This window comes from Procambarus clarkii, chromosome 48, assembly GCF_040958095.1.
Source record: "Procambarus clarkii isolate CNS0578487 chromosome 48, FALCON_Pclarkii_2.0, whole genome shotgun sequence".
Lineage (NCBI taxonomy): Eukaryota > Metazoa > Arthropoda > Malacostraca > Decapoda > Cambaridae > Procambarus > Procambarus clarkii.
The window spans coordinates 11,343,245-11,354,256 of NC_091197.1; the positions used below are offsets into that span (position 1 = coordinate 11,343,245).

Genomic DNA, 11,012 nt, shown 5'->3' on the forward strand with positions numbered 1-11,012 from the left:
CAAACCCCTACTATACCACACACCAAGGGACACTAGTAAAGAGAGACACCGACATTAAAAGCACCAACACTTTACAAGAAACAGACGAATACGATGAATTTATAACCAAGTAAACAGCAATAAATATGGTTAGAAAACTTACATACAACTGACCTAAGAAAAATGTAACAGAAAAACGCGTCACGTTTCTTTGACGGTACTTATTTATGTTATTGTAAAGTAAAACAAAACACTAAGGTTCATGTTGTTCATATTCCACAAGGTTGCATCTATTGATAATAAGTATTTAATACCACCTCGGTGAGGGATTACAATTGACAAATATTCCCTATAAACCAATTGCCTTCATTCAGTGTACAGCCTGTTTCACCAAAATGCTCTTAAGGTTAGGCAATTATCGAAAGGCACCAAACCGGGCCAAAATGTTCTTAAGGAACAAGGTGATCAGTCAACACCACTTAAAACCCTCAGGAACAACCCTTTTAACAACATTAACCACGAAGTGTTACTGTGTCAAACTTTTACATCAAGAGGACTAAAGCCATTTGGGACGTAGTTCATACACTTCATATCCAATATGAACACTTTATTAACAAACCTTTCAAATTCTAGCCACTGTCACATACACTGGGCCTAGACAATGTTACAACAATAAACATGTCATTGTAGGAATAACTATAGCCAGCCGTTAAAGAATACACAACAGCTGTAAACATTAACGTCTATAATTAAGGGATATTTATTCCAATACGAACAACATTCATCGGAGCCACATTGTTAATTTAGAAAACCAGCCGAACAATAGTCATAACACCATACACCAGATATTAAAAATAACAGAGGGAAGAGAGACTATAGTTCTAAGAACAGTTTCAAAGTACACAATACACAGATTTAAAACTCATTTATTTTGCATCTTTCTTCCCAATTTTGCAGTCTATGCTTCACCGGCCTTCTTACTGCTACAGCCACCCGTCTTCATTTTCTGTGCTGCGTCTGTAAAGTTAAAATGTTTGCATTAATTTCAATATTCACGTTTCTCTACTTGTCCTTCCAACACTAGCTAGAGTAACTACACACCAAACTATTTCCTACTACATACTATTCTCTAATCATTCTACCACAAATCTACGATGTTGTAAAAGTTATCGTTAGTAGTCACGTTTCATCCCTTTACATTACTTTTACACGTTTTCACTAACAAAATGGCCCGTCAACCATACTTCATCGAATACCAACTTATACCGTTTGACATTAAAACTGCTAAACACTTACCGTTATAGTCAACTGAAGAATATGTACATTCTTCATTCTTCCTAACATTTACACTAATCAGTATGACACTGCAGTATTCTTGCAAACTCTCAACGTTCAATATTTCTAGTGGCAAATTCTAGTGGTGCAGAAGCAACGCCTTCCACAGTTTTCGTCATCTCCCCCCCCCCCCCCGTTAACTATTCATAATGCCCTAAACTATTTTCACCGATCACTATTAGGTCCTCCCAACTACAACGTCATGAACACTACACCATTCATCCTTTACACTATCTTTGAATCATGCTGCTTCAAGGCTCATCTATCGATATTTCCCTACTAATTATGGTAGCCTATTCCATTAATTTCTATATTTTAACTGGCATTTTTACTGCCTCCTAAACCCAAGTCTCATAACTAGGACAAGTAAACTAGTTAATACTAACTTTCTAATGTCCCACAGACGTTCTTTCTATAATTCTGCAGAATATCCTTTCCAACAGTTTCCTGCTAATGGTAAATATTAACTGAACGTTTTAACAACTTGCCTTTTCTTTCAGATATTCCTGCAACGTTGTCAGTCGCCCCGTGTTGAACACCGTCCAACCACCTCTATCGAGACTTGCAGCGACGTCACGTCAGAACTAGTTCCGTGCCTTGTGTGACTGACTAGTCCTCCGTTCACTTTAAGTTTCTCAAGAAGACTCGTGGCCATTGTCGAGCCAGACCCTAGAAAAACAAAAACATTAAGTTATTTATACCATTACAATGTTTTATAAAGTATCAAATAAATTTATGAAAAAGTCTTAAGGTTATTTTTGTTCAACAAATTATAATTTCTCTGTATAACATTGTATACCCTCGTGTCTTTGTAATCTTTGATATATAGGGCAACACCAGGGTACAAACTTTAATACTAGACCTTTAGCAATAAATTTAAATTCTTAATGTGTTTAATACATTCGTCCTAATAGCTTTTAAGTTGCCATTCCAAACAATATTACCACGCATTCTAGTGACTACCGATACCATGACTGATTAACATTACGACCCCACAAGACGTGGCATGTCCACTAGTAGCCCGTAAATTAGCGACATGCCAACACTTAATTACTTACAAAATTGACTGTCTGGGAAAACAATGTGATCCCAGACACGCAGATTTCTACGTTTACTAATTCCGGCCCCACTGAATATATATTAACTGTACTGAAAGCTTTACAATACATTTTTAGCACTACTGAAGAAACCACATGAACTAGGAAAATTGCCCGAGTAGTAGGGGGGGGGGGGGTTTGAAGGGCCGAGATTTAATACCAAAATATAATTTTCAATTTCTACCCAACTACAAACTATTAGAACTACTGTACCTGAAAATTTGTTTACTAGCTGCAATGGACACTACAGCTATCAAGACTGAAGAAATTCAAACCTGCATAACTTACCAAATACCCGGTCTTAACCAAAGTAATTCAGATGAAATTGGTTCCGCGAATTACATTACAGAAATCCACACCCACCTGTTAAATAAAAAAGAAGGGGGTTTAATACCATTAAGTTTTAAAAGCGTCAAGATTCATCGAAGCAGCCTAGTTCTGCGAGCCCGGGGGGGGGGGGGGGGGGGGCTGTGAAAACACCCTCAGACCATTAAGCCACAGAAGATACCCATAAACTGCCACCAACTACTACCAACGCTACGCCACAGGAATAATCTGTACATTTAGTGCCTTATAGTACCTACAAGCCATTTAAATAATATGACAGCTGGCTCTAAAACTTTGAGCTACAAATCCCCAAATTCTACAGTAATTTTTATCCTTTACACCCTCATCCTTTACTCATTAACCCATTACATTTTAAACAGGCCAACATACTTAAATACCTTACGTACTGCACAGATATTTAGACTGCCCGTTCTAATGCAGATTTAAACAAAATTGTGGACCAGCCACTTAATGCTGTACGGCAAAATCTTAAACGAATCTAATTAATACTATTGTTAGGATACGTCAACTAGGTTTCCATGTAAATAACTTTACCAATTCTATCATACGCCACCCAAATATCACCGTCCCTCTGAAGGCATCACATAACAGAGCCCACATTACGCTACGCCAACAACCAGGTCACACCATAATTAAATATCGACACCTGCACCTTATACGAGTTAATACATTGAGCAATAAAGTCCACGGTAACCTTACCTGATGACCGGTGTAGCTGCAAATGATATAAGAAGCGGGACACCGCCTAAGGAACTACGTCTGCTGTCTGTCAGCCCGACACTGAGGCGGCGCCGGCCGCTCCTGACCTTCTTGCCCAACACAGCGTCATTGGTGACGTCACAGTGCTTAACGACCATATCCTCGTGCTGTGCTAGTTAATGTATATGTTTATCTCTCAGAATGTTCGGTAATACGTTTATTGCTTGTGATGTGTGTCTATGTATGTATTAACACGATGTACTGAACGGGGTGAGAATAGCTTGAGCTACCTCATCCCTTTGTGTGTATTTTACCTGAATAAACTTATTTCAATTTCTCGTGCTGTGCTAGTTTGCGCTCCAATGTTTTACATTCCGTTAGTTACTTTTAATCAGTAATATAATTTAATATAAGTAATAAGCAATATACTGATTTACTTTAATCAGTATATTATAAATCAAAACATTGCTGTTATGCAAGCCTCTTGGGAATCTCCTCCAGCAGACTAACATTATGGTTATTGAAGGAAAAAAGAACCAGACTATCCTCATCTACGTAACATTGCACAGATGCATATAGGAGCAAACATGGCATCCGACAGCTTCACTTCACAGATGGATCAGTAGACCAGCAGGGACAAGAAACCGGAGCAGCAGTTAAAGCAGGAAACTAAATAGTTGGCTCTCAAATGGATGTTCGACTTTACAAACAGAGATGCTAGCCATTCAAAAGGCTTTGGAACATGCTTTTGCTGAACACCGCCAACATGTTATCATACACACAGATTCGAGAACCGCCATTGAAACATTGCAACAAGAACACACATCTGATCACAAAGGTCATATCATTAATGAAAACAAACGACACGGCCGACGGGTACTTAACTGGGTGCCAAGTCATGTGGGATAAATTTGCCATAAATGTGCCAAAAACAAAGGCAATCTTTATGATCTCCATCCATATTGTTAGTCTGTTTTTGGCAAATTTATGGCAAATTCACACATTTGCTATATTGTCGGTATAACGAGTAATTTGAAACTCCAAATATGTGCAGCGAGCTAGAATTCAGCTCAAAATACCAAAAATATTGGAATTGGTGAAAACGGCAATGGGTCATGATTTACCCAAACCCCCTTAGTTTTCAAAATATGGGAAATCTGACTGATGAGCGTCATGTTTGAGCCGAATTCTGGCTCACTGCACATATTTGGAGTTGCAAATTACGACTCGTTATACTGAAAACATGCCAAATTATTGAATTTGCCAAAAACAAAGACTAACACCATGGATGGACATCATAAAGATTAACATTCTGGTTTATAAACAATTTCACTAGTTACCCATTACTAGAATTACATCTAGCCTGCTGAATTTAAAATAAAGTAAGGCACGTAGAGGAGCGTCACAGGCTATTAGTTTGGGTCTGCTATAATGCCACACACAGCATCATGCCTGCCTCAAATAAACCAACCTTCTATTCAATCTACCTAACCCAACCTTCGATTCAAAGCAAATCTGAAATAGTCTCTTTCCCCACACACTTAACTAGTTCAGATACGGGGAACCAAGGGAGGGGGAGAAACGCAACAACTGGGAGGGAGGGGGGGGGGGATTCTCCACATACAGCTAAACTTCAAGAGACTAACCTGGAACGCGATACTAAGTGAGGTAAAACACTGACGAGCTTGAAAACTTTAAAATGTCCATAGAGTTGGCAAGCAGGGGATGGAAGAACGGGGCGAGGATGCAGAAATCTTGAGCGAGGAACTGGAGACGAGGTGAAGAGGGGAGATGAAAGATCGGTGGCCCAACCACCGCGGATTTGAACTTAGTAGTGAAGTAGGATTGAGTGGGGCCTCATTTGCAGTACACACACACATGGGCTGGGATCGCAAGCAGCTGACAGTCGAGGGTTGATTTCAGATGTTTATGTTAAATCATTTCCTTAGTGGTGGTCTTCGTTTTTGACGATTTGAGCAAACTCTGATCTTTGGTCTTCTTGGGCTTGTCGGTCTTGGTGGTCTGACTTCCTATTGGCCTTGTGGGGCTGTCGTTGGGGGTTGTTGGTGCAGTGTCGTGAAGGAAATCGACAGCTGAGAAGTGGCATTTCCGTGAAGGAGATGGTGTTCGAACAGACACGTCCTCATCCGATTCATCAGACGAGTGAAGAGCAGAGGTGGTAGATCGTGGAGGTCGAGTTCTTTAAGGTTAAGTAGCAGCAGTAGGTACTGCAGCAGAAGTCTTCATAGTCTAGGCCCTCTAGAGGGTCAGATCAAGGGTCCATTGCAGCCGAATTCACCACTGGCTCTGGTAGAGGGTCAGCAACACCTGGAGAAATGGGTGGAGCAGGAGCTGACAGTAAGTCTGAAAGCGTGGCCGCGTTCACAGTGATGTCACGGTTAGCAACTGGAACTTTACAGTTGCTAACCGTTTAATAAATGGGTTAATAAATCTGGACAATTGGTATGCAGGCAAGACCGATTTCTGGATTACTGCAAGGAAATCTAGCTTAAGAATATTGATCCTTAAATCAAATACAATATGAACTAGTTAATGTCTGTAACTACTATATGACATGAAGACTACCACACCAAACAATGAAATTTAGTATATTATACTTGTCACTGTAACAAGGATATATTTATTATTGTGTAATAATAAATACTTTCTCTGGAGCCATAGTTCCCAGAAACTATCCATTGAAAATTACAGTTAATTTACCCAAGGTAGCACTTTCACCAATTTAATACATTTACAATGTATAATGTTAACACACTATTGCTGGCTGCGGGGGTCAGGACCCCGGGGAACAGTCGGTGGGTAGTTTCAGCACGCAACAGGTGGGAGCAAGTAAGTAATTATCAAAAATAAAGGCACCAAGGCGCAGACTATGTACTACAATGAAAGTTGCAGGACATTCAAAACGGCCCAAATATCACTAACGATGCCAATACGAGAGCAAAATGGTACAGAGCAGACACGGCAACAGCTGAATAGGCTTTTAGACTTGCACACTATCACACACGGAAGGATTTGAAATGCTCGCCATGCCGGCTCTGCGACATTACATACACTATTCGAATACTATACCACTTTCAGATTCAAGCTAAGCATTCTTTCTAAAAAAAAAAAATAAGAACTCGTGGCAATGCCTGCAGGGGTTCACCTTACTTGTAATGCGAGGAGTTTGGGGTGTAGCCGACCTTTTTTGAGGAGCGCCGAAACACACCCTCAACGCCCGGGACCTGGACGACCACTGACGGACTCTGGGAGGATCGTTACCAGGCTGATGGTTCTTTCTTCTGAGAAATTATATTATTTTTGCTGATTGGAAATAATGTAATTATTTGCAATGTCATCAATAATGCTACTGATGGTCTCATAACGTGTTCAGTTATGATTATGACGTTCATATCGGTGACTAAAGTATCGTTATTCACCCGGCCCGTTCTCAAGTGCGATAATTACTCTGCAAACATTTGCTATCAGGACTTTAACTCTCTTCAGACAACACACAGCCCCTCTGTTTATGTCCCCTTAACATACTATACATACACTCCACACATTCCCATGTGCTATTTACATGTACAAAATCTTATTCCTAAATGCTAATCTTGATCTGAAACTTTTCCTTGATAGGTGAATAGAACCCCATAAGTACCACACCAGAAATAAATCTCTCTCCAGAGTCAAACTAAATCTGAACAAACTCCATGGAAATATAGGGACCCAATCTTTGGAACTCACCCCATGACGAATTAAACATTTAATTCTTATTGTAATTGTAAAGTAATTAGTTGTTAATTATTTAGGATTACTTGTGCATAGGCGATAGGCATCCTTCGTCATTACTGTTAAGTGCACCATTTATGAATTCTGGGACGAATTCTCTAACCTTGTATACTTTAATTACGTACTAATATGTGCGGGTGTATATATATGTGTGCCCTTACTTACATAAAATAGGTATGCAAGTATAGTTATTAAGGCCGCTTAACATGTATCTCCCTGCACATACACACAGACCATAGGGTGCAACTCGCATTTGCAATTTTCTAACAACTACAGTTTCAACTTCCTAGCAACCGCGAAGCTGCAATAATTTCCAATCTTATGTAATCTCATCAATCCAATGTAACTTCTTGTGAATAAATTAGTATTATTATAATCTCACAAATACATTGTACCTTATTAATATTTTTTTTATTATATTACAAATTTCACAATGAATAAACGGTGATACACTAAGATATGTCTATAGCCTAATGTATTTTTTTGTATAATAGTCCGTTTATAACTAACAATCATACTGTGCAATGTCAGTATAATCCTTAATAATTAATCCGTTGTGCCATATTGCAAATTTCACAGTGAATAAGATAGAGAAAAAATATGAAAAATCGTTTTTTTTAGTGAATAAGGGAGAAAAATAAGACAAATCGTTTTTTGGCGAAGGGAGAAAAATAAGACCTTTTTTTTTAGTAAATGAGGGAGAAAAATAAGACAAATAGTTTTTTATTTTCAATTTATTTCCAATCGTAGACGGGGGGGAGGTGAGGCGGGACGGGCAAGTGGTCCATCAGGGCCAATATGGCGGCGGTTACCACCATACTGTTGCTATGGGCCCCTCCAGCCATCACCGTTTCTTCCGTGGAATGTTATAGGGAAGAATTTTGTTAATTCTTTATATTAACTGTACAAATTGCTTACAGCTACACTGTGAGGTATAATAACAGTTACAAGACAACGAAAAGAACTAGATAATTCCTATACATTACAATACCAATATTGTCTATGAGGCACCTGAAGCAAAGCTGGTCTCGTTTTGCTTTTTTAGACTTTTATTATAACAATAAAATATATAGCATATACATATACATATATATATATATATATATATATATATATATATATATATATATATATACATACAAATACACACACACACACACACACACACATATATATCAGTCGACCCTGAAAAAGGTGGATTTCAGTCATTTTAAATAGTGTATTCTATTATTGTATAACACACACTTGGGGGTATGATTATCTATTGACTCGAGCAAAGATAATCATGATTTTTGCGCAACTCTCGTCCTGTATGTTCTATGGCTCGCCTGCTATAGTTGCTATACAAGTTATTATGTATTTTCTTGGTAAATAATATCAAATGTCTGTGGCGGTGAATGTTAGCGGGTATTTCTGTTGATTTATCTGAAGCTAATCTATCAGAATTTATGAGTTGTTCCCCGGATTGGCGGAAACTCTGACACCACTTTACATAATCCACCCACCTCTCACAGCCCTCTCACCGCCCACACTTTCACTCGCATCTCTCCCATCACCCTCACACCTCCCACACTTCCTCTCACAGCTCTTCAACCACCCACACTTCCACTGACATGTTACAGTTTCAATAATAGTCTATTTGTAAACTGGCAGGTAAATCTTTCCCTAAGCAGAGAATATCTTCAAGTTATTACTTTATTGTATTATAAATTGATGGTTTAAAATATAGTCAATGTTGACTAGTTTTCTGTTAAACGGTCTGAAGTCTAGGTTTTCTGTAAAATGAAATTCTAGGGGATACTCAAATTGTTTTCGAATTCCATATTTCAGCTTTGAGAATAATACACCGTTTTAATATAATCTAACTTTTTAAAGTGATTACCTCGAGGGATCAAACCCCTTGAGGACAGGCTGTTGAAAAGATGTAAAATCTCAGTTGGCCATTAATAAGCAAAATGTTCATTGCTTCAAACCTAGAAGTGTGCATGTCTATTAGGTACGACATATACAGCATACGAGCATGTATAGGTGTGTATTTATGCATAAGTGTGTGTGTGCATATGTGTACACATGTGTATGTATGTGTGTGTGTATATGTATATATATGTGTGTTTATATATATATATATATATATATATATATATATATATATATATATATATATATATATATATATATATATATATATATATATATATACACATTTTTTAAACAACAATGTTCTTAATATATTTAACCCCTTTAGAAAAAGGAAATTTCCATTAAAGATTCTTCAGATGAACTTAGAACACAAACGTATATTATAACGGGTAAACTTGTGAAAGAGTCGTGTTAATGCAAAATTCTTATATACAAGTACCCAAGGGGGGTTATAGAGTTAAGTGGAGCTGTGAACATCACATGCCTTCACAGAACGTCGACCAGGTACTGAGTGGCTGAGACCAAGGCAGAAGATCCCAGCCGGGTGGGTGAGGTCCAGGATCGGATTTAGTCACGGCCCTAAGCTATTGGGAGCTGAAGAGGCCCTGTGCTATAGGGAACTCTTAGAGGCCCTAAGCTACTAGGCGGAACTCTTAGAGGCCCTATGCTACTAGGAGCTGTAGAGGCCCTAGGCTACTAGGAGCTGCAGAGGCCCTAGGCTACTAGGAGCTGTAGAGGCCCTAAGCTACCAGGAGCTGTAGAGGCCCTAGGCTACTAGGAGCTGTAGAGGCCCTAGGCTACTAGGAGCTGTAGAGGCCCTAGGCTACTAGGAGCTGTAGAGACCCTAAGCTACTAGGAGCTGTAGAGGCCCTAAGCTACTAGGAGATGTAGAGGCCCTAGGCTACTAGGAGCTGTAGAGACCCTATGCTACTAGGAGCTGTAGAGGCCCTAGGCTACTAGGAGCTGTAGAGGCCCTAGGCTACTAGGAGCTGTAGAGGCCCTAAGCTACTAGGAACTGTAGAGGGCCTAGGCTACTAGGAACTGTAGAGGCCCTAAGTTACTAGGAGCTGTAGAGGCCCTATGCCATGGGGGGAGATGTTGAGGCCCCTAAGCTATAGAGGCCCTATTTGGTAACTTAACAGAGAATAAGGCTGTGTAACAACTGAACTTGGCAAGAATGCTGCCAAAAATGCATAACAACTCCGTGCGGGGGGGGGGGGAAGGAGGAGGATTGCTCCTTTAAACTTTTAAAATTGACCTATAAATTTTAAGTCTCAAGATATTTATTAACAGGATTTTGAGAGGCCCCTTCAGACTACGAGAACCTAAACTATAGCTTATTTACCTTATGCCTAAATCCGCCCCTAGTGATGTCACAGTACTCATGACGAGGTCATTTCGCATAACTTCGCCTCAAGCAGTTCATCACCCAAGCGAGGTCTTACGGCTGTATGAAAAAAAAAGAAATATCTTGAGTCAGCCGAGTTGGAGTAACAAAGAACTACTTGCATGTCCACTTAAGAGATTTGTACCTCTTATCTCACTCGTGACAGCTTGAGTAGGTAATTTAACTGATCTCAAGCCCCTACGAAGTCATTCTAGACTCAAGATCATTATCGTGATGATTCCGAGGTCATAAACTATCTATACATGCCGATTTGGCCGCCATGTTTTGAAAAAAAAGGTACAAATTCAGTAAGATGACATGTACGTAGTGTGTTAATCCATTGTTTGATAAAATACTGTGATGCCAAGTTACTTGATAAGAGCTTTTGATATTTGCAACATGTTACCAAAATGCAAACACTTTATAGCAAAATTAATACCGCCATAGGCTATCGA

The 11,012-nt window shown here is 39.2% G+C and overlaps 1 long non-coding RNA gene across 4 annotated transcripts; it reads right to left on the reverse strand.

Moving 5' to 3' along the window:
* Positions 1–571: 571 nt before the first annotated feature.
* Positions 572–6,644, reverse strand: LOC123764776 (uncharacterized). Of its 4 annotated transcripts, XR_006773626.2 has the most exons (5): positions 6,630–6,644; positions 5,105–5,786; positions 3,459–3,630; positions 1,803–1,983; positions 572–996 (listed from the first exon to the last, which is right to left on the reverse strand). It is a non-coding gene; the product is annotated as an uncharacterized lncRNA (long non-coding RNA). The 4 variants fall into 4 exon arrangements; XR_011222344.1 differs by lacking the exon at positions 5,105–5,786 and having other exon boundaries at positions 3,459–3,625; XR_006773627.2 differs by lacking the exon at positions 5,105–5,786.
* Between the last annotated feature and the right edge of the window lie 4,368 nt (positions 6,645–11,012).